The sequence below is a fragment of the Schistocerca americana genome, chromosome 8 (genome assembly GCF_021461395.2).
Source record: "Schistocerca americana isolate TAMUIC-IGC-003095 chromosome 8, iqSchAmer2.1, whole genome shotgun sequence".
Lineage (NCBI taxonomy): Eukaryota > Metazoa > Arthropoda > Insecta > Orthoptera > Acrididae > Schistocerca > Schistocerca americana.
In genome coordinates, this window is record NC_060126.1 from 345198957 (window position 1) to 345222620 (window position 23664).

General features: G+C 44.3%; 1 pseudogene; it reads left to right on the forward strand.

The window, feature by feature from the left end:
• The first annotated feature begins 15694 nt into the window (after window positions 1–15694).
• Window positions 15695–15812, forward strand: LOC124546060 (annotated as a pseudogene).
• Window positions 15813–23664: the final 7852 nt, after the last annotated feature.

Below are 23664 nucleotides of genomic sequence, written 5' to 3' on the forward strand. Positions count from 1 at the left end.
TCCGTATTACCCTCCTGAACCCACCGATTCCATATTCTGCTAACAGTTATTGGATCTCGACCAACGCGAGCAGCAATGTCGCGATACGATAAACCGCAATCGCGATATCAACGTCGGGAACGTGATGGTACGCATCACAACAGCGTTTCACCAGGAAACGCCGGGCTACTGCTGTTTGTGTATGAGAGATCGGTTGAAAACGTTCCTCATGTCAGCACGTTGTAGGTGTCGCCACCGGCGTCAACCTTCTGTGAATGCTCTGAAAAGCTTATCATTTGCATATCACAGCATCTTCTTCCTTTCGGTTAAACTTCGCGTCTGTAGTACGTCATCTTCGTGGTGTAGCAATTTTAATTTCCAGTAGTGTATTTTTATGTTACGAAGTTTGATGAACGGATTTTTATGAATTAAATTAATTCCTCCATATTACAAAAATTGCATCGTAATTCGGAATAACGCAGGTACTGCGATATCGTATTTATCCGCCGACACCGGGCAAGCGACTATCATGTAAAATGTGTCCACCGTACGGGAATATACATAATAGATGTGTGCGTACAGGTCGTACACACATGATTCACGAGGTATAGGAGTTTGTATCTGACCGTGAGTCGTGCTCGGACAGCCTAATGGTAAGGCGACCACTCGAGGTAAGCGGGAAATCCGGGTTCGAGTCTCGGTCTGGCACAAGTATTTAGAAAATATAGTTTAAGAACGTGTAGTCTTTGTATTGGAATTTCCGAGTAAATTATTATGTTGGAGAGGAAATGCTCAAAACAATAAAATGAGGAAAAGCTCAAAACAATAAAAATTTATTTAATGATGTCATTACCCGAACGATTTCCGAAATAAATCCCGCCCGGTCTAGCCTTCTGCCCTGTAACTAAAGACTTCGACATCGAAGCCTAACTTCAACTTCTTACGTTCTTCTTTCCTTTCTTGTAACGTTCCAATGTTGTGACAGCTACTAACGTTTGTCTGGTTTTTCGGAGCACTAATTCTTACACTTTCTTTTTTAAGAGTTAATTTAAATCAAATGTTTCATCATTTACAAACAAAACATTCTCTTTGTACCTCTGTTCTTTCTTGGGAGACCTTGTTCATTAAACAGTTTTCGGTGTAGGTACCTATTAGCATTATCGCGCCGTCTTACATATTCATGTTTTGCAAACTGTTGGCATCCAAGACTATACGGTCCATTGTTTCAAGGCGAAGGTGCTTGTGGTATCAAAGCATGTATTTCAGAAGGCTTTTTCTTCAGGGCCTTGCCTCACCCGTAAGGAATTAAGTTCGGCATACTTGCGTTTGATATTATATGAGATCTATTATATTCTTTGTGATATTCGCTATCTCCACTTTTTTCATTTGACACTGACTAGCCATTTTACTTCACCATCGACATTTTGTTCATTTTCACGCCGATGCGTCTGTTTCCGAGTTTTTTTGGGTATTTTTCACTCTTTCTTTTCTTAAAGTGTGTATCATCCTCAAAATGTTTTCAGTTTCACACATATCCTCTTTTATAAGCCATGGTGTTTGCTCCATACAACCTTTAATCAGGCTCGGTAAACTTTTTTTTTCTCTTTCTCTCTCTCTGAGTAGCACTTGTAACATACGTCCTCAGTTATTTGCTGATGTATTCCAATGTCTGTCTTCCTCTACAGTTTTTGCCATATACAGCTTCCTCTAGTATCATGGAAGTCATTCCTTGATGTCTTAACAGATGTCCTATCATCCTGCCCCTTCTCCTTGTCAGTGTTTTCCACATATTCCCATCATCGCCGATTCGTCTCAGAGCCTCCTTAACATATGTCCTACCGTCCTGTCCATTCTTCATGTCAGTGCTCTACATATATTCCTTTCATCACCGATTTTCCAGAGCACCTCCTATTCCTTACTTTATCAGTTCAACTAATTGTCAACATTCGTCTGTGCACCACGTCTCAAATACTTCGATTCTCTTTTGTTCCGGTTTTTCCACGGTCCATGTTTCACTACTATACAATGCTGTGCTCCAAACGTACATTTATAGAAATTTCTTCCTCAAATTAATACTAGTGGACTTCTCTTGGACAGGAATGCCCTTTTTGACCATGCTAGCCTGCTTTTGATGTCCTCCTTGCTCCTTCCGTCATTGGTTATTTTGCTGCCTAAGTAGTAGAATTGCTTAAATTCATCTACTTCGTGACCGTCAAGCTTCATGTTAAGTTTCTCGCTGTTCTCATTCCTGCTGCTCCTCATTACTTTTATATTTCTTCGATTTACTCACAGTCCATATTCTGTACTCATTAGACTGTCCATTCGATTCAGCAGATCCTGTAATTCTTCTTCACTCTCACTCAGGATAACAGTGTCACAGCGAATCGTATAATTGATACCCTTTCATCTTGAATTTTAACTTCACTCCAGAACTTTTCTTTTATTTCCATCATTGATTCTGCGATGTACAGATTGAACAGTAGGGGCGAGAGACTATATCCCTGTCTACATCCTTTTCAATCTGAGCACTTCATTCTTGGTCGTCCACTCTTAGTAATCCCTCTTGGCTCTTGTACACGTTGTATATTACCCGTCCCTCCCTATAGCTTACCCACATTTTTCTAAGAATTTCGAACATTTTGCACCATTTTACATTGTCGACGGTTTTTTCAGGTGGACAGACCCTATGAACGTGTATTGATTTTCCTTTAGTCTTGCTTCCATTATCAACCGCAACGTCAGAATTGCCTCTCTGATGGCTTTAGCTTTCCTGAAGCCAAACTGATCATCATCTTAACACATTCTCAATTTTCTTTTCCATTCTTCTGTATATTACGCTTGTCAGCGACTCGGATGCATGAGCTGCTAAGCTCTTTGTGCGATAATTCTTACACTTGTCAGCTCATGCAGTCTTCGGAATTATGTGAATGATATTTACCCGAAAGTCAGATGGTATTTCGCCAGACCAATACATTCTACACACCAACGTGAATAGCCGTTTTATTGCCACTTCCCCCAATGATTTTAGAAATTCTGATCGAATGTTATCTATCCCTTCTGCCTTATTTGATCTTAAGTCCTCCAAAGCTCTTTCAAATTCTGATTCTAATAGTGGATCCCCTACCGCTTCTATCGACTCCTATTTCTTCTTCTCTCACATCACTCGCAGGCTCCAATCCTGCCTCAGGCATGGATGTGTATGATGTCCTTAGGTTGGTTGGGTTTAAGTAGTTCTAAGTTCTAGGCGACTGATGACCTCAGAAGTTAAGTCCCATAGTGGTCAGAGCCATTTGAACCATTTTTTTTTACTCACATCAGACAAATCTTCCCCCTCATAGAAGCCTTCAATGTACTCTCTCTACGTATCCACTCTCTCCTCTGCATTTAACAATGGAATTACTGTTGCGCACTTATTGTTACCACCCTTGCTTTTAATTTTATTGAAGGTTGTTTTGACTTTCTCATATGCTGAGTCAGTCCTACCGACAATCATTTCTTTTTCGATTTCTTCACATTTTTCATGCAGCCATTTCGTCTTAACTTCCGTGCTCTTCCTGATTATGCAATTCCTCATTGTCTTTTATTTCTGTATTTTCCTGAACATTTTTGTACTTCATTCTTTCGTCGATCAGCTGAAGTATTCCTTCTGTTATCCGTGGTTTCTTCGAAGTTACCTTCTTTGTACCTATGTTTTTCTCTCCAATTTCTGTGATTGCCCGTTGCATAATTTCCATTCCTCTTCAACTGTACTGCCTACTGAGCTATTCCTTGTTACTGCATCTGTAGCCTTAGAGAACTTCAAGCATATCTCGTCTTTCCTTTGTACTTCCGTACCCCCTTTCTTTCGTATTGATTCTTCTTGACTAATGTCTTAAACTTCAGCCTACTCTTCATCACTACTAGATTATGATCTGAGTCTGTATCTGCTCCTGGGTACGCCTTAAAATCCAGTATCTGATTTCGTAATCTCTGTCTGACCATGATGTAATCTAACTGAAATCGTCTCGTCACCAGGAGTTTTCCAATTATACCTCCTCGTCTTGTGGTTCTTGAATAGAGTATTCGCTATTACTAGCTGAATTTTGTTACAGTACTCAATTAATCTTTCTCCTCTCTCATTCCTTGTCAGGAGCCCATGTTTCCCTGCAACTGTGTTCCTGTCCCCATGACTATTAGATTTTCGTCTCCCTTAATGTACTGTATTATTATTATTTTATTAACATTATCCAGCTTGGTAAGATGACTTAGTGCCAGCTCATCCACATACTACGTGCTTAGTCTTTTTCGCTCTTTCATATAACCTATTTAATCAAATAGATGGAAATTGTAGCAAGCATAAAATGGAAGTCAGGTCAGAAGGACTCAATTTGACCACCGAATGGCCCTGAAATGTTCCAGATGAACGTTCACCTTATACATTCTGACAAGACAGTTCTGTGCTACTGGAGGGAGTTTACATATCCAACGATGCATAGCGAATGTTAACGTGACATTCCCAGCCGCTTCATGAATGCGAATCAAGGTTCAGCTTGTGCAACGAAGAATGCACGCGCATGCCGTCGACTAACACTCTAAAACCACGTATTCGCGGCCTCCTGTCGGCTGGTACAGCGAACAACACAATGAGAAAAAAATGTATGATTTAGTCAATAGTCGTTATTTTTTTATTTTGCCTGTTGGTGACCGTTTTCGATACACAGTAGCATCCCCCGGCCATCTTCTGATCAAGAAGTCCCAGTTCATAGATAGAATAATAATGTAAGAGAAATCTATAAAATATTTTTTCTCTGTGATGACAAACCTATGGTATATAATGCAGCCTTAAACTGTGTAGGTAGCGCCTTACCCCTGGCACGCTGCGTCGCAAGTGGTTGTATCAAACTGTGTAACTGTCAGTTCACATATCTAGTGGCTACAGCGTACGCGTACTGTCATGTGTTCATGAAGATGTAATGACATTCTTTCATTCACATGCAATATTGGATGTGAACTATGTACACTACTGGCCATTAAAATTGCTACACCACGAAGATGACGTGCTACGGACGCGAAATTTAACCCACAGGAAGAAGATGCTGTGATATCCAAATGATTAGCTTTTCAGAGCATTCACACAAGGTTGGCGCCGGTGGCGACACCTACAACGTGCTGACATGAGGAAGGTTTCCAACCGATTTCTCATACACAAACAGAAGTTGAGCGGCGTTGCCTGGTGAAACGTTGTTGTGATGCCTCGTGAAAGGAGGAGAAATGCGTACCATCACGTTTCCGACTTTGATAAAGGTCGGATTGTAGCTTATCGCGATTGCGGTTTATCATATCGCTACATTGCTGCTGGCGTTGGTCGGGATCCAGTGACTGTTAGCAGAATGTGGAATCTGTGGGTTCAGGAGGGTAGTACGGAACGCCGTGCTGGATCCCAACGGCCTTGTATCACTAGCAGTCGAGATGACAGGCATCTTATCCGCATGGCTGTAACGAATCGTGCAGCCACGTCTCGATCCCTGAGTCAACAGATGGGGATGTTTGCAAGACAACAACCATCTGCACGAGCAGTTCGACGACGTTTGCAGCAGCATGGACCATCAGCGCGGAGACCATGGCTGCGGTTACCCTTGACGCTGCATCACAGACTGGGGCGCCTGTGATGGTGTACTCAACGACAAACTTGGGTGCACCAATGGCAAAACGTCATTTTTTTCTGATGAATCCAGGTTCTGTTTACAGCATCATCATGATCGCATCCCTGTTTGGCGACATCGCGATGAACGCACATTGGAAGCGTGCATTCGTCATCGCCATACTGGCGTATCACTCGGCGTGATGGTATGGGGTGCCATTGGTTACACGTCTCGGTCACCTCTTGTTCGCATTGACAGCACTTTGAACAGTGGACGTTACATTTCAGATGTGTTACGACCCGTGGCTCTACCTTTCATTCGATCCCTGCGAAACCCTACATTTCAGCAGGATAATGCACGACCGCATATTGCATGTCCTGTACGGGCCTTTCTGGATACAGAAAATGTTCGACTGCTGCTCTTGCCAGCACATTCTCCAGATCTCTCAGCAATTGAAAACGTCTGGTCAATGGTGGCCGAGCAACTGGCTCGTCACAATACGCCAGTCACTACTGTTGATGAACTGTGGCATCGTGTTGAAGCTGCATGATCAGCTGTACCTGTACACGCCATCCAAGGTCTGTTTGACTCAATGCCCAGGCGTATCAAGGCCGTTATTACGACCAGAGGTGGTTGTTCTGGGCACTGATTTCTCAGGATCTATGCACCCAAATTGCGTGAAAATGTAATCACATGTCAGTTCTAGTATAATATATTTGTCCAGTGAATACCCGTTTATCATCTGCATCTCTTCTTGGTGTATTAACGTTTGTTATATTAGTGAATTGTCTGTTTCTTTCTTATGTGTCTGTATTGCCATACGATAAATAAAATAGACATGTCACTCCACTTGCAGCCACGTTCCTGACGCTCGCTTTCTTCTCAGTCGCTGACAGTACGGGCGTCAACTTCGACGAGGGTAATGGAAGCTCAGAGGTCGCTCTTCAGCGGACAGCAGATGTTGCCCGTGATGGCCACGTTGCGGGTCGCAGACGGCGGCGCACCGCGTGTAATGACGGCCCTTGTGTGAGGCCGCCTGCCGGGCATTCCTGCCGCTGATCGGAATGTCGGCAATTCAGCTCCCTCACAGCGCGCAGCCGCGGCGGTCGCTTTAATGTCTCTGCCCGGGACGCCCCGCGCCAGTCACAGGCCTTCGCGACTCGCCCCTCCTCCCGCCTTTCTCCCGTCTTACCCTCTTCTCTCTGGTTTTGTCACTTTCTTCGTTCCCTGTCGTCATGGATTGCCAATCTGTTCGTTCAATGAAACTGCTACAGAGAAAACAAGACGACTGGAAAATAAGTAAGCACTATGCTGACGGTGCTTCTTGGGTCGTATTCATCACTATGAGTTGCTGGTGTCACAAAACTTTTATTTATTACCAGTTTCGATTAGACATATTGAAGCCCGGTGTCATAAAATGAGAAGCCATTATATTAAACATGGAGAATACTAGTCCTAAATGATCATCTGTGGGCTTCTGTTATTACTTTATCTCTGATGAAGCATCGTAGTTATGACAGTCACGTGCTGTCTGTTACAATTAACAGTGCAGCTAATTAACAATATTCCCATTAATAATTAGCGGGAGGGTCTCTTTTTATTCTTCTTAATACTTTTTCATTCTTTCACATATTGTCTACATCAACATCTACGTAATTACTCTGCTATTCACAATAAAGTACCTGGCAAGGGTTCAATGAACCACCTTCATGCTGTCTCTCCACCGTTCCACTCTCGAACGTGCGAACCCTGATTTCTCTTATTTTATCGTGATGATCTTCCCCCCCCCCCTCCCCCCCCCCCCCATGGAGGTGTGTGCCAACAGAATGTTCTCGCAATCGGAGGAGAAAACTGGTGATTGAAATTTCATGAAAAGACCCTGTCGCAACGGAAAATGCCTTTGTTTTAATGATTGCCACTCCAATTCACGTATCATGCCTATGACACTATCTTCTCTATTTCGCGATAATACAAAACGAGCTGCCCTTCTTTTTACTTTCTTGATGTAATCCGTCAGTCCCACCTGATGTGGATCCCGCACCGCACAACAGTACTGCAGAACACGGCGGACAAGCGTAGTGTAAGCAGTCTCTTTGGTAGACCTGTTGCACCTTCTAAGTGTTCTGCCAATGAATCGCAGTCTTTGGTTTTCTCTACCCACAATATTATCTATGTGATCATTCCAATTTATGTTATTTGTAATTGTAATACCATAGTATTTAGTTGAATTTACAGCCCTCAGATTTGTGTGACTTATCGCGTAATCGAAACTTAGCTGATTTCTTTTAGTACTCATGTGAATAACTTCGCACTTTTCTTTATTCAGAGTCAGCTGCCACTTTCCGCACCATACAGATATCTTATCTAAATCATTTTGCAAGTCGTTTTGATCATCTGATGACTTTACAAGACAGTAAATGACAGCATCATCTGCAAACAATCTAAGACGGCTACTAAGATTCTCTTATGTGGTTAATATAGATCAGAAACAATAGAGGGCCTATAAGACTTCCTTGGGGAACGCCGGATGTTACCTCTGTTTTTCTCGATGACTTTCCGTCTATTACTACAAACTGTGACCTTTCTGACAGGAAATCACGAATCCAGTCGCACAACTGAGGCGATACTTCATAGGCACGCAGTTTGATTAGAAGACGCTTGTGAGGAACGGTGTCGAAAGCCTTCAGGAAATCTAAAAATATGGAATCAATTTGACATCCCCTGTCGATAGCACTTATTACTTCACGAGTATAGAGAGCTAGTTGTGTTTCACAGCCGGCCGCGGTGGTCTAGCGGTTTCTAAGCGCGCAGTCCGGAACCGCGCGACTGCTACGGTCGCAGATTCGAATCCTGCCTCGGGCATGGATGTGTGTAATGTCCTTAGGTTAGTTAGGTTTAAGTAGTTCTAAGTTCTAGGGGACTGATGACCACAGTAGTAAAGTCCCATAGTGCTCAGAGCCATTTTTTTGTGTTTCACAAGAACGATATTTTCTGAATCCGTGCTGACTAGATGTCAATAAATCGTTTTCTTCGAGGTACTTCATAATGTTCGAATACAGTATATGTTCTAAAACCCTACTGCAAATTGACGTTAGTGATATGGGCCTGTAATTCAGTGGATTACTACTACTTCCCTTTTTGGGTGTTGGTGTGACTTGAGTAATTTTCCAGTCTTTAGGTACGGATCTTTCTGTGAGCAAGTGGTTGTATATAATTGCTAAATATGGAGCTATTTTATCAGCATACTCTGAGAGGAACCTGTTTTATACCCTCTTTTGCAGACATCCTTTTGCGTTTACTTATTTTTATTTTCTTTAAAACGCTGTTAGTGTTTCTGTTTAGGTCTTATATGTCCCCTCTTTTGTCTGTCTTCATCTGATATATTAAATCCTTCTTAACTTTCTTTTACCTATTTCTTGAAGTTGTTTACTTTTTTCGGGAACTACGTATGCGATAGTTGTTCAAACATTGATTGGCGACTCCATGGAGTGTCCTGTGCACCACGACCAGATAATGGGTATACTTGGAAGGAGAGACAGCATTGGTCGTATTTTTTTGTTTTATTAACCGCAAAATCGATTTTCGGTCACTTAGTGACCATCTTCAGTGCTGTAATATACAATTTAAATTGGTAGGCACTGGTGTCAACAAGCTTACAGCGATCACATAAACTTATGTAAGCTTGTTGACACCAGTGCCTACCAATTTAAATTGTATATTACAGCACTGAAGATGGTCACTAAGTGACCGAAAATCGATTTTGCGCTTAATAAAACAAAAAAAATACGACCAATGCTGTCTCTCCTTCCAAGTATGTTCAAAAATTGTTCATATGGCTCCAAGCACTATAGGGCTTAACGTCTGAGGTCATCAGTCCCCTATAACTTAGAACTACATAAACCTAACTAACGTAAGGACATCACACACATCCATGCCCGAGGCAGGATTCGAACCTGCGGCCGTAGCGGTAGCGCGGTTCCAGACTGAAGCGCATAGAACCGCTCGGTCACACCGGCCGGCACGATAGTTGTGGTATGTATCATAAAGACTTGAAGTTTCTTTTTGTGCATCCACATTTAAACATTTTTGTCTTTATTTATTCGTTGTACTGCCCCTGCGACTCCATAGCGAACTTTTGGCATTTTAGCTGCGTTATAGTACTTCATCCCTGCGTTTATTATGAATTGTTTGCATGTAACTGTAATAGTAATTTCTAGAGTACAGTTTCACATTGTCCGTCTAGTTCACGGTAGCAAAGCCTATCCCACCAAACAAATGTCTTTTTGTTTTTAATGAGTTGCTGCAGCACGTCTGAGATCTGCGCGTAATCATTTTCGGTGACTACGTACTTTTAGTTGCATAGGGTTTGTTCCAAACGGAGACTGGCGTCATTCATCTGATTATATATCTGTATTGGCGCACGGGGCCGAAAATGTGTTGCTGTCTGCTGAAGATAATATAGTTTTCCGGCGTCTGGTCCGTGCTTAATACCAGTGAGAGAAATTCCCTCTGCCTGAAAGTTCCAGTGATCACCAATGAAGGAACTTAATGTTTACTGTCTTATGATGTCAAGGTAAAGTTCTTCTTCTCACGCCCAACATTTATCGTCAACAGTTAGAGAACAGCACCGTCCTTGCCTTCCAGCATTGTACAAGAACACGTCCGAATTAAACTGAATAACTGGTTGTAACTCCGCCATAAGTTGCATTGAGAAAGAAAACAATACTTCTCAAACCAACTTACGACGCAGCTACAACCAGTTATTGCAATTACAAGAGAAGTTGCAGATCTATTTTGTCTACAGCATGCTGCAAATTCGTGAACTGCTTGTTCACTGCCTCCGATTTGTTTCATTCTGATTAAACTTGTCACGTCGAGAGAAGTGCGTTCAGGGAGGGAAAACAAACGTACACTAGCAGCCACAACAAATACAGGGTTTTTCATAAGTACATCTGCGGTTTCAAAATGCGAGTGCACGAAAACTACGGGACGTACAGACAAATGACACATATAAATGAACAGACATGTTTTCAACTTTCGATTCGTAATAATCGCGTGGTATAGTTACAGAGATCACCACTAGGAGACAGGTGTATCAGAAGATGCAAACAAATAATCCTCTCTGTGTTGTCACATCGAATTAGCAAGCGTGCGCCTGCAGATAGGCAACTCAATGAACACACGTCCAAAGCAGGTTGCTATCGTTGGCCTTCCCTGGCAGTAGCAGCCTATCATCTTGTATCTTCTTCTCGCCAGTGATCTCCATACGTTTCTTGTTTTCGCCGAGGCTGCGGTGAGACGACTCGTTGATTCACCTGATATTCAATATTCTAACACCTCATGGAGAACAGTCTGCCATACTACGCTGTTTGGGGGGGGGGGGGGGGGGGGGGAGGAGAGACCAAACAGCGAGGTCATCGGTCTCATCGGTTTAGGGAAGGACGGGGTGGAAGTCGGCCGTGCCCTTTCAATGTAACCATCCCGGCATTTGCCTGCAGCGATTTTGGGAAGTCACGGAAAACCTGAATCGGGATGGCCGGACGCGGGATTGAACCGTCGCCCTCCCAAATGCGAATCCAGTGTACTACGCTGTACTCGAAACATACACTTTCTTTTTCCTCGAATAACGCGGAGGTTTGGTAGTAGCAGACCCGTTTTTTGACCAGGAATGTCATCTTTGAGTGTGGTGGTCTGCTTTTTATGACTTCCTCCCTTCGTCGGTCACGTATTACTGTACTTCTGAAGTAAGCCATTTCCTTTACTTCCTCTAGTTCGTCGTCTCCGTATTTAATTTTCATTTTAGCGCTAATCTCATTTCTGCTACTCCCAATCACTTTCGGCTTCTGCCGTTTACTCTGTCCTTATTCTGTATTCACTAGACTTAATTCTGTTCAACACTTTGCCGAGGATATCAGCATCGCCAGCGAATATTATCATTGGTGTCCTTCACTCTTGAACCTTTCTTTTACTTCTTTCATTGCTTTTTCGGGGTGTAGATTGACCAGTAGGGCCCTTTTTAATCCGATCACTTCGTTTATAGCAGTGGTTCCCAACAGGTGGTCCGCGGACCCCCAGGGGCCCGGTAGCTATGCCAGAGGGGTCTGCAAGATGCTATTAGAATAAAAAATATATTAAATATATTTCGTATGGTAACAGATTTTTTTTTGGCTGCTTCCTGTACGAGCAGAGCTTTAGCGACCTCTAACTTCTGCGTCTAGCGTCTTCTTAGAGCCAACTAACACTGGCACAGTAGCGCAAAACTAGAATTAGGTAGAGGCAAATAGTAAATAACAATGATGGCTAAATTGAAAAATTTTTAAGCTCAATATTTTTTCAATAATGAATATGTCAATGTTTTCTCTAAGTACCAAAAATAGAAAACGTATAAAAAAACTCTTAATTTAGCCTTTTTAGGTACTTCATACTGTGATATGACAAGGTACCAAACATGCTCGATGAGGGGGGGGGAGGGGGGGGGGTCCTCGAGAAAATTTTGTTGGGAACCCCTGGTTTATAGTCTTGCATTCGTATTGTTGCCTTTTGAGTCTTGGAGCTATTGTATATTATACGTCTTTGCCTACAGTATTTTGAACATCTTGCTTCCGCTCCTCACATTGTAGTAACGTTAACTAACATTCAACTCAGACAGTGTAGGTGAACAAAAATATCGATGGCATAGTTTCGGAGTGAACCTCCTAAGTTGATGCATGCGCCTGTCGCGCACGGCCCCGCAGATCGCCGCCACGGAGTATCCGCCAGACGCAGGCAGCTAGGAGCCACAGCACGAGCCGCGGAAGCGGCACTTTTTTGCTGCGCGGACGGGCCGGCGCACGTTCTTTGGTGGCCCCTTGGCAGGCGCTCGTCTGCTCGCGTCGCGTCGAGCCGCGTCTGAGCGCCGGCTATTAAAGGTCTAATTAGACCGTGCGTCTGCCCCCCTCCCTACCCCCACCCCCGCCCCCGCCTCCTTGTACTTCATTAGCGTGGCTCGCCCCCGCGCTGTTGACACCGCCTGGCGCATTACGGCTCGTACGCTGCTCGCGCGCTGCCGCCACGCCGGGTCTCGAGTGCGGCCTACCCTAATGAAGCCGCCTCGCCAGCTGCTCCTTTGTCCTGTTGAGGCTGCGCGGGCGCGCGGGTCTAGCTGACTTGTGCGGCCGCGGTCTTCCGTGGCGTTTTGCCATTTTGTTACTTCTTACCACACACCTCTTGCTAGCGATCTGTTACCTTAGCCGCAATGGGGCGTTGAAGTAAATTCAGTGGCGACACGTGACAATTTGTACCTGACTGGGACTCAGATCTGGATTTCCCATATTACGCGAACCCTCGCCGTAACATCTTCGACTATCCGAGCACGCTTCCCGTCCAATCCAAACTCCCACCTTGTCACACACTACAGACGTAGTGTGCTCTGTCCATTGCCCTCACTGCTCGCAGCCTCACGCTTATTCCCGCAAGAGTTCGAATCATTGACTGATAATTAATTGCCACCAAGGGACATATTTTTATATGTGTTGTGTCAGCTCTTTCAGATACGTCCGAAAGAACAGACCCCACTGACATAACAAATATGTCTCGGTTTCAAAAAATGTTCAAATGTGTATGAAATCTTATGGGACTTAACTGCTAAGGTCATCAGTCCCTAAGCTTACACACTACTTAACCTAAATTATCCTAAGGACAAATACACACACCCAGGCCCGGGGGAGGAGTCGAACCTCCGCCGGGACCAGCCACACAGTCCATGACTGCAGCGCCCAAGACCGCTTGGCTAATCCCGCGCGGCTCTCGGTTTCGCACACAACACATATAACAAATATGTCTCTGTTTTCTTGCCGCGTGGATTTACCTGTCTTCGTGACTGGCTGAGTAGTACTTCCGTGTGCCATAGGCCGAATTATCTCTACATCCACATGCATAGTCTGCAAGCTAACGTTCGGTGCGTGGCGGACGGTACCCAGTACCAATACCAGTCATTTCCCTTCCTGTTCCATTCGCAATTAGTGAATAAAACGGGCATGCTGATAAAATCCCGTCGGGCTTCCAGCCGCATCACGTGTTTTAAAATCCACGAGCTTTCGACGAGCGCTCCTTCGACATTGTCAAGTGCTGGCTGCGTTCTCGGTCGAAAGCTCGTGCCTCTTAGGCCACTTGACGCAATATATTAGCTGAGTATCTGCAGTGCTCGGATATCTCTTCCTCCCCCTCTCTCTGTCCATCTCCATTCTATTCTTTCCTTTTCTTGTCCATATTCTTCTATTCTCTCTGTCCATCTCCTCCTCTTCCCTTTCTCCGTCCATTTCCTCCTCCCCCACTCTCTATCCCTCTCCTCTTTCCTTTCTCTGTTCCTCTCTTCCTCCCCCTCTCTCTGTCCATCTCCCTCCCTTCCTTTTCTGTACATCTCTACCTTCCCTCTCTCTGTTTATCTCGCCCCCCCCTTTCTCTCTCCACGTTATCACTCTCGCTACGGAGGAGGTTGCTGGTACTTACTCCGATTTGTTTCCAGATAGTAAGTAATACCTGCACCAAGTTCTGTCGAAATCGATCCAGGGGTTCAGGAGGAGCATTTTACCCGTGGACGCAAGTTTGCAGATACATATAGTAGTGTATGTGGATACTGTCTGCGAAATGTGTCGCGAATACAGTTAGTAGTAAACAATTAATAAATTAAAACGTCATGCATGATGCTACAGTTTTTGTCGCGTCTCAGTATTCATGACCTCATATCTCCAAAACTATGAGTTGTACAATGATATATTTCTGCAAGTGCATTCAGTGGTATATGCGAATACGGTCCGCAACGTGTAATAATAAAGAACACCGAAAATGTACTAAGAGAGAAACTTTTTCCTTTCATCGTTTTATGTGTGGTTGTGCATTGGAGGGGGGGGGGGGAGGGAGTTCAGCGAGAAAAAATCTCTGTGGTTTGAAATTTTGTGTAAATTTTGTAGCAAATCATTAAGTGCTCTCATTCTCAAACAGTGGATCAATAAACTCTGGCTGTTTGCACCTCGTGAGCTACGTGATATTCACCCCGAGTCCCACTCCTTTGAGAAGTTGTTCTTATCTCAATAGAGGTTCTTTCCAGGCAGTAAGTGGTATGTGTACCAAGTTTGAACCAGTGGTTTAGGAGAAGATTCACCTACATACTAACATCCGTTGTCGTAATATGTATACATACCGCTACGAAATTGTTCATAAAATGAGAAAGCCTTCACATCAGTTTACTGTGTAAAATAACCTTTGATCATTGTACTGAACTCACAGTATATTCTTCAAATGTCAGGCGTGGAACTTCAACAGTGGCAACTATTTATTTGCAACTTATACAAAGTAGATATATGTTTCAGAGTTTTACTATCCTGTACAGTAGTTACTAGCATTCTGTACAACTAGTTGCTAGCGATGTGGAAGTCTTAGGAAATCCTCAGCAACGCCTGTTGTGTTGATAGTTCGAATGGAGCGGTCTGTAACTGCTCTGAATCGAATGCCACGGAGTGCTTCCTTCAGTTTAGGAATGAAGTGGAAGTCACAAGAGCTTAAAGTGTGGGGATTGCGATGGGTGGTAGGCAACTTGACAACCGCATAGATCGAACAAAGCAGTAACACCAAGCGGCATATGCGCCCGAGCATTGTCCTGGAGCGTCTTTCTGTAAGCTGTTTGCAGGCTGTGTTGCGGAAATGAACACCTTAGAGAAAGAAGCGGTGACACTTTCTGCGGGACTCGTCCATCAGTTTGCAGGTCAATGTTCTTGTATATATGGTGCGGGTTGAGACTGATCTGTTCGATCTATGAGGCCGGAAGTGTTCTACCACCCGCCACACTCCCAGGATTTAAGCCCTTGTGACTTGAACTTGACTCCTAAATTGAAGGAAGCACTTCGTGCCATTCGCATCAGAACTGTTGCAGAGATTCGTCTGGCAACAGACCGCTCCAATCGAACTATCAACACAACTGAATGGTATGCTACGATTTCCAAATCGCTGGAAACAGGTTGTTTGCAACGTTGGTGCCTATTTTGGAGGACAGTAAGACTTCGAAACAAGTATCTATTCTGAATATGTTGTAAATAAACAGTTGCCACTATTAAGGTTCTGGCAACGGCCTTGCCGCAGTGGATACACCGGTTCCTGTCAGATCACCGAAGTTAAGCGCTGTCGGGCGTGACCGGTACTTGGATGGGTGACCATCCGGGCCGCCATGCACTGTTGCCTTGTTTCGGGGTGCACTGTTGTGGACTGGCAAGACAGCGAATCCACAATGACGGGTAGCCGAAAGGCACGCGTTTAAGCTCACGCAGGATGGCGTGAGGTCTGGAACAGGTCAGGGATATGAGACTAGCAAAAATAGTACGTATCTGTTGGAATACTTAGCTTTAATCCATAATTGGTGAACATCGGTCTGACGGTACATGCATCACAAGATAAATAGCAAATGATAATGGCGCCTTGCTAGGTCGTAGCAAATGACGTAGCTGAAGGCTATGCTAACTATCGTCTCGGCAAATGAGAGCGTAATTTGTCAGTGAACCATCGCTAGCAAAGTCGGCTGGTCAACTGGGTCGAGTGCTAGGAAGTCTCTCTAGACCTGCCGTATGGCGGCGCTCGGTCTGCAATCACTGACAGTGGCGACACGCGGGTTCGACGTATACTAACGGACCGCGGCCGATTTAAAGGCTACCACCTAGCAAGTGTGGTGTCTGGCGGTAACACCACATGCACTCAGCCTCTTTATACCAATTGAGGAGCTACTCGACCGAATAGTAGCGGCTCCGGTCAAAGAAAACCACCCTTACGACCGGGAGTGCTGACCACACGCCCCTCCTATCCGCATCCTGGATGACACGGCAGTCGGATGGTCCCGATGGGCCATTTATCGCCTGAAGACGGGGTGCTTTACTACTGAAGTTCCATCCCTCGTATTCTTCAAATAATATTACCGGCACTGAGCCTCATAGAAATAAGTCTTTCAAAAAATATCAATGACTGTTTCGCAATTGTATATCGGTCAGTCCATAACAAATGTAGTACTGTGACTGACCATTAAAAATCCGATGTTGTCTTGCTTATTGCAAACAGCCGCGGAGGGTAATTGATGCCGTGCCTCCTAGACCATTGTTCCGCAAGCTCACGGCGTTGGCTTTAGTTTCCCGGGTATCACATTCCTCGGAATGCGAAGCTGGATGGCACCTTGAGTGGTTTTAAGACTGAAACAGGTTTTCGACCACCATAAGTGACTTCTCAGAGTATCGCGAGTGCCTCATTGTGCACCCTCAATTAAAATAAACCAAGTTAAATGCGTGTAGAACTACAACACTTACTGTTCTTAAATCATTTGATTGCTGGATTTCTTACTTCTGAACTGGCGGAAATTCGAATACTTGAGACTGCCAGCGCTTTGTGTATGGTCACTGTCACGAATAATATCAACAATAATAATAATTATTATTAGTATTACTATCATTATTGTTGTTGTTGTTATAGTGTATAGGCCTTGCAGTAATATAGTAGTCATTATATGGTTACTGCTGTGCTGTGAATTAGATAGTTTATCCGCTGCGAAGTGAGTAATCAAGCTTTATGTGGTCCACTGCGGGAACCAACAACATGGTTCAAAAATGGTTCAAATGGCTCTGAGCACTATGGGACTCAACTGCTGTGGTCATAAGTCCCCTAGAACTTAGAACTACTTAAACCTAACTAACCTAAGGACAGCACACAACACCCAGCCATCACGAGGCAGAGAAAATCCCTGACCCCGCCGGGAATCGAACTCGGGAACCCGGGCGTGGGAAGCGAGAACCAACAACATGGCAGAGAAGAGTTACACTGAGGTAACAAAAGTCATGGGATAGCGATATGCACATATACAGAAGGCAGTAGCACCTTATAGGCAAATGGCAGTACATTGGTGGAGCTATCTTTGTACTCAGGTGATTTGCGTGTAAACGCTTTTGACGTTCTTATGGCCGCGACCGGAATTAACAGACTTTGAATCGGGGGGGGGGGGGGGCAATGGTAGTTGGAAGTTGGAGGTAGATACATGGGACATTCGATTTCGAGAATCCTTTGCGGATCAAATATCACCAGATCCACAGTGCCAAGAATGTGCTGGTAATTCCAAATTTCACCTCTCACCACGGACACGGACAACGCAGTGGCCGACGGCCATCACTTAACGACCGATAGCAGCGGCTTTTGCGTCGAGTTAATCAGTGCTAACAGACAAGCAATACCACGCGAAAAAACCAGAGAATTCAATGTGGAAGCTACGACTAACGTATCCGTTAGGACAGTGCGGTGAAGTCTGGAGTTGGTGGGCTATGGCAGCAGACGACTCACACGACTGCCTTTCTTTACCGCCCGACATAACCCTCTGTATCTCTCCTGGACTCATTATCATTTTGGTTGGACCCTAGGGGCCTGGTCAGATAAGTCCCGATTTCAGTTGTTAAGGGCTGATGGTAAGGTTAGAGTGTGGTGCAGACACCATGAGCCATGGACCCAAGTTGTCGACAATGCACTGTGCAAGCTAGTGGTGGCTGCATGATGTTGTGGACTGAGTTTACATGGAATGGACTGGATCATTGTCTGGAAATGGTTACGATCGACTGCTTGGAGACCATTTGCAGCCATTCATGGGCTTCATGTTCCCAGATAAGGACGAAATTTTTATGGGTAAAAATGTGCCATGTCACTGGGTCAGAATTTTTTGCGAGCGCCCAGATGGCCCGACATCAATCCCCTCGAACATTTATGGGATATAATCAAGAGATCAGCTCTTGAACAAAATCTTGCACCGGCAAGATCTTCGCAATTATGGATGGTTGTAGAGGCAGCAGCTACAAGGGACTTCGAATGACTTGTTGAGTCAGACGCGATATTAGGAGGCACTTTTGTCACACCAGTGTAATTATTAGTATCTTATATAATCAGTATTAAAGCATTACAAAAGCGTAATAATAGAAATTCTTCCAATCCATATGTGACATACAGCAAACCAGCGCTTAACAGTATTGGTTAAAAACAGTCTTCGTTGCAATTTTAGTTTTTTGTTTTTCAACGACGCGTTTCGCCTTTTTTAGGCATCTTCAGGTTATCTACATAGAAAACAGAGAACAAATACATCTATTTAAGAATCGCGATCGCTTTGTGCAGACTTGGAAAACCTATAAGCATGTATAAACAGATCAACTATTGAAAGAGCAAACACCTTAATTTGGTATTTCTTGGAAGAATCCTTTAGTCAGTGTAGCGAAAGGGCATCGTCGAATATATCAGGCCAACATCGCCTTCGTTAAACTCAGTAAATACTAGAAATATAAAATAGTAAAATCATTACCTTTTCTAGATAGACGCGAGAGGCACCAAGATCTGCATAACGTGTACGCGTTCACAGGAGCGAGTAACAGAGTAAGTTGGGGCCTCAGGTAGTAAGCATAATGCACCACAGCGCCGTGAGCCAGTACTGGAGTCTAATACAGAATCACCTCAATAGGTGGCGCTGCGACGCAGCAGTGATAAAAATGAAAGATCGTAAACTATCGTGATAATAGTAATGATCTTTAAAAAATAATTTGTCTAGCGGTTCAGGCGCTGCAGTCCGGAACTGTGGTACCGCTACGGTCGCAGGTTCGAATCCTGCCTCGGGCATGGGTGTGTGTGATGTCCTTAGGTTAGTTAGGTTTAAGTAGTTCTAAGTTCTAGGGGACTTATGACCTAAGATGTTGAGTCCCATAGTGCTCAGAGCCATTTGAACCATTTAAAAAATAATTTAGTTTCGTGATGGAAACACAATCGAACCCTTTTGTTTTTACCCCTTAGAAAAATTATATTTATCCCTTAAGGGGGTAATTACTGCCAGGCCGGGAACCACTGCTCTAGGGTTACCTTCCTGAAGGAAACTGTCTGCTTCTGGGAGGGGCGGGTCTAGCGCGGGCAGGTGTTCGCAGAGGCAGTCCGCGTGGCGCCAAGCGGCAGAGAGCTAACGGCGGGGAGGGCGGCGGTCGAACAGCCTGCCCCGTGTTCGATCCTCGCGTGGGACGCGTTATTTATTGGCCTTTTGTTCCACTCTCGGCCGTGGCTCGGCGCTAAATGAAGTGAAACGTCGCGGGCCCGCTCCGAACAATAGACTTGTCCCTGCGTTCGAAGGCTGCACGATTTATGCGATCGCTGTTCCGGTTCCGTTAGGAGGAGGACGCTGGAACTGCCATTGTCGTCGGCGGATCACCTCCGAGTGACAAGGGCTACGCCCTGCCATTACTCGGCTTCGTAATTTTACATACATCACTGCGAATGATGTGGAGTAGCCTAGAATGGAGGCGCGTCTGCCCTGTTGCATAATAAACCGGTTAGGTTTTGAGGGAAAGCATTTACGGATGACCATCAGAGCCAGGTCTGCATATGCAGGGGCTCTGAGGGCCCGTGCCCCCGACCCGTGGCTCCCTTCCCCCCCCCCCCCTCTCTTCCCCTCCCCCCCCCTCCCTCCCACCGAAATATTTGAGCTTGCACTAGATACAATGCAAATTTTGTAGTACCAAAACGCTTTTCTTAATATTATTCATTCCTGCTTATGACTGAAAGACAAGTAAAACAGTAGAGGAAGAATCGCTTCAGCTTATGTAACGTAGTTTACATGGTTTAAGGTTTCTTAACATTACAATCTCAGATGGAATCCCTGGAGGGAAGAAGACTTTCTTTTTGTGATTCGCTATTCACAAAACTTAGGGAAATGTCATCTGCAGCTTACCGAGGAACGATTCTACATCTACATCTACGTCCATACTCCGCAAGCCACCTGACGGTGTGTGGCGGAGGGTACCTTGAGTAACTCTATCGGTTCTCCCTTCTATTCCAGTCTTGTATTGTTCGTGGAAAGAAGGATTATCGGTATGCCTCTGTGTGGGCTCTAATCTCTCTGATTTTATCCTCATGGTCTCTTCGCGAGATATACGTAGGAGGGAGCAATATACTGCTTGACTCCTCGGTGAAGGTATGTTCTCGAAACTTCAACGAAAGTCCGTACCGAGCTACTGAGCGTCTCTCCTGCAGAGTCTTCCACTGGAGTTTATCTATCATCTCCGTAACGCTTTCGCGATTACTAAATGATGCTGTAACGAAGCGCGCTGCTCTCCGTTGGATCTTCTCTATCTCCTCCATCAACCCCATCTGGTACGGATCCCACACTGCTGAGCAGTATTCAAGCAGTGGGCGAACAAGCGTACTGTAACCCACTTCCTTTGTTTTCGGATTGCATTTCCGTAGCATTCTTCCAATGAATCTGTCTGGTATCTGCTTTACCAACGATCAACTTTATATGATCATTCCATTTTAAATCACTCCTAATGCGTACTCCCAGATAATTTATGGAATTAACTGCTTTCAGTTGCTGACCTGTTATATTGTAGCTAAATGATAAGGGATCTTTCTTTCTATGTATTCGCAGCACATTACACTTGTCTACATTGAGATTCAATTGCCAATCCCTGCACCATGCGTCAATTCGCTGCAATCCTCCTGCATTTCAGCTCAATTTTCCATTTCTACTGCTGCCAACGTAAATTTCGCGCAAAGACCACGAAAGCAAGAAAAGAGATATTAGGACTCGCATGGAGGCATATAGACAGTTGTTTTTTCCTCACTCCATTTGCGAGTGGAACAGAAAGAGAAATGGATAGGAGTGGTACTGTAACCTCCCCACAGAAAAATTGATAAAATATTAATATGAATAATGAATGTGATTCTAATTTTTGTGTAACCTCAGAACAAAACTGGTTCCCAATTAATGTACACACAAAATTCTTTTCTCATTTAATGTAAGCTCGAAAAATAAATTCAGTAACCTGGTAAAATTAGGACGACAGCAGTGCTGCGTCATGGCCCTGTAAGATCATTCTGAATAAAAAGCAAAAATTCTCACCTCGATAAAGTCGGCAACTATCTGCTCTTACAATAGCTCTTTTCCGGCACAGCTCTGTGCAATGCTGGCCTATACATTTGTTATTTATGAAAGGAAGCAAATGATTTTTCTTTTGCAACAATCGGAATAATCATGCATTGAAAAAAACATTAAATTCTTTAAATTGGAATGAATGCTTGTTATTATTAGGACATTTTTAAAAGATATACATGGGAGTTTACATAATATTACTAGATATGCGCGAGGCTGCTTTTTTACCTTATACAATAATACTCAGGCTCCGGCATCGCTGCACCGCGAGTACAGTCAACACTGCTCTTTGGTCAGCGATTCTCTTAACCTTGCATATCGCAGGCAGCGCATGAGCAATACATCGAAATTACATTTCCGCCTTGCATCGTATGGTAGCTTGCGGAGTGTGTGTGCAGATATAAATGTAAATGTAAATTCCTTCTGCCATCGGTGTCCACTACGAGGAATTTCCTCTCTCTCTAATGACAATGAGATGGGGTACATTAAAACTCAGACCTTTCCTCTTTATGTTGATCGAACAAGGATTCTTAATATTTTTCTGTAACCTATGTTAACAAATTGGGAGCTATGTGTCGGTTCTTAATACTTCACCTTTATTTTCAAAATGCTTACTCGAACTGTTACGTAATGCAGCTGCATCCACTGCTCCCACTATACTCACTCCCCACATAACAAAGAAGCATTTCTGTCTAAAAAAGCGCTCTTTGTAGTGGTAATTGTTACTCGTTTGCTGTTATCATGATAAAATGCTCTTATTATAATGGCTATTGCAGTGAGTTACTTAGCTTTCATGCCATAATCTACGTGTCCACTAACTAATGGAAAGTACTTGATTTATGTCAGACTTTTATCTCTTCCGTGCGTCCTCCAAGGGAATTGAGGCCTTACGTAAGCTACTCAGTCCAAAGCGAGAATTAAGGGACACCCACGAAGAGAGCGAGGACTCTTGTATCAGAAAACGCTAGCTGGCCAGTGACTCATCACGACCACTGTATAATTCCCGCTATGCTAACTAGGCTGTTAGTTCCCAACCAGTTTTGTAAGAGTGTTCAGGTTTTTGGGAGGAAATACGTACAGAAGGGTGAACGGAGTCGTGTTTGGCTTCACTCCAGATATTGGCAGTTTGTTTCATTTTATCGACGGCAGTTCTCTTGAAACAGGACCACCGGGAAGGCAACAGTATCAACGAACATTAGTATAGAATCGTTGTACGAAGACGTGCATTAGGCAGATAGATTCTAAATCATAGGGAAATACTGATGCGTGACAAAACGTAAAATAGCCTTCTATTGAGCAACCAGTGCCCACTATGATTAAACCACATGTTCATGCAGTTTCGAGGCGTCCATCTGGAAGGAAACCAGTGTTTTAACTGCGTCAATCACAAAAATCTGCGATGGCAAATATTGCCAAAGTGGCACACGTACAAGAGTACGTCCAGCTGTTTCAGCGTGAAGAAGTAAAAAATATACTCACACACAAATTTTCGCATTTGTAATATACAGTAGCTACAGCCTCTAGGATGTGCGTTATGCGCTTAACTAGCCCGTCTTGGCTCACGATGCAGCGGCACGTGTCCATATAAACACATGATCAGCATTCAGCGCAGTGGCGGTAAGTACAACGCCGGAAGGAGTGGCCGAGCGGTTCTAGGCGCCACATCTGGAACCGCGCGACCGCGACGGTCGCAGGTTCCAATCCTGCCTCGGGCATGGATGTGTGTGATGTCATTAGGTTAGTTAGGTTTAAGTAGTTCTAAGTTCTAGGGAACTGATGACCTCAGGAGTTAAGTCCCATAGTGCTCAGAGCCATTTGAACCATTTGGTAAGTACAACACAGTGCTGGTGTGGTCTACCCAAAAGTATTTTGACACTGTGATTTACCGCCAGAAAACAAATACCTAGGTCAGTATTACGTCGAATACCTTTGGTTTACAACAACTCTTGTTGTGTTTTTACGGAATTCGCTACATGCCGAAGGCCAACGGTATTCAGCGGACCTCAAAGATGCGGTAATCGGTGCCGTACTGCGAAGCAAGTCACAGGCAGATGTTGCTCGGGATTTTGGTTTGTTCAGACAAACTGTGCCATCAAAGGCACCCTGCGAACGAAGAAT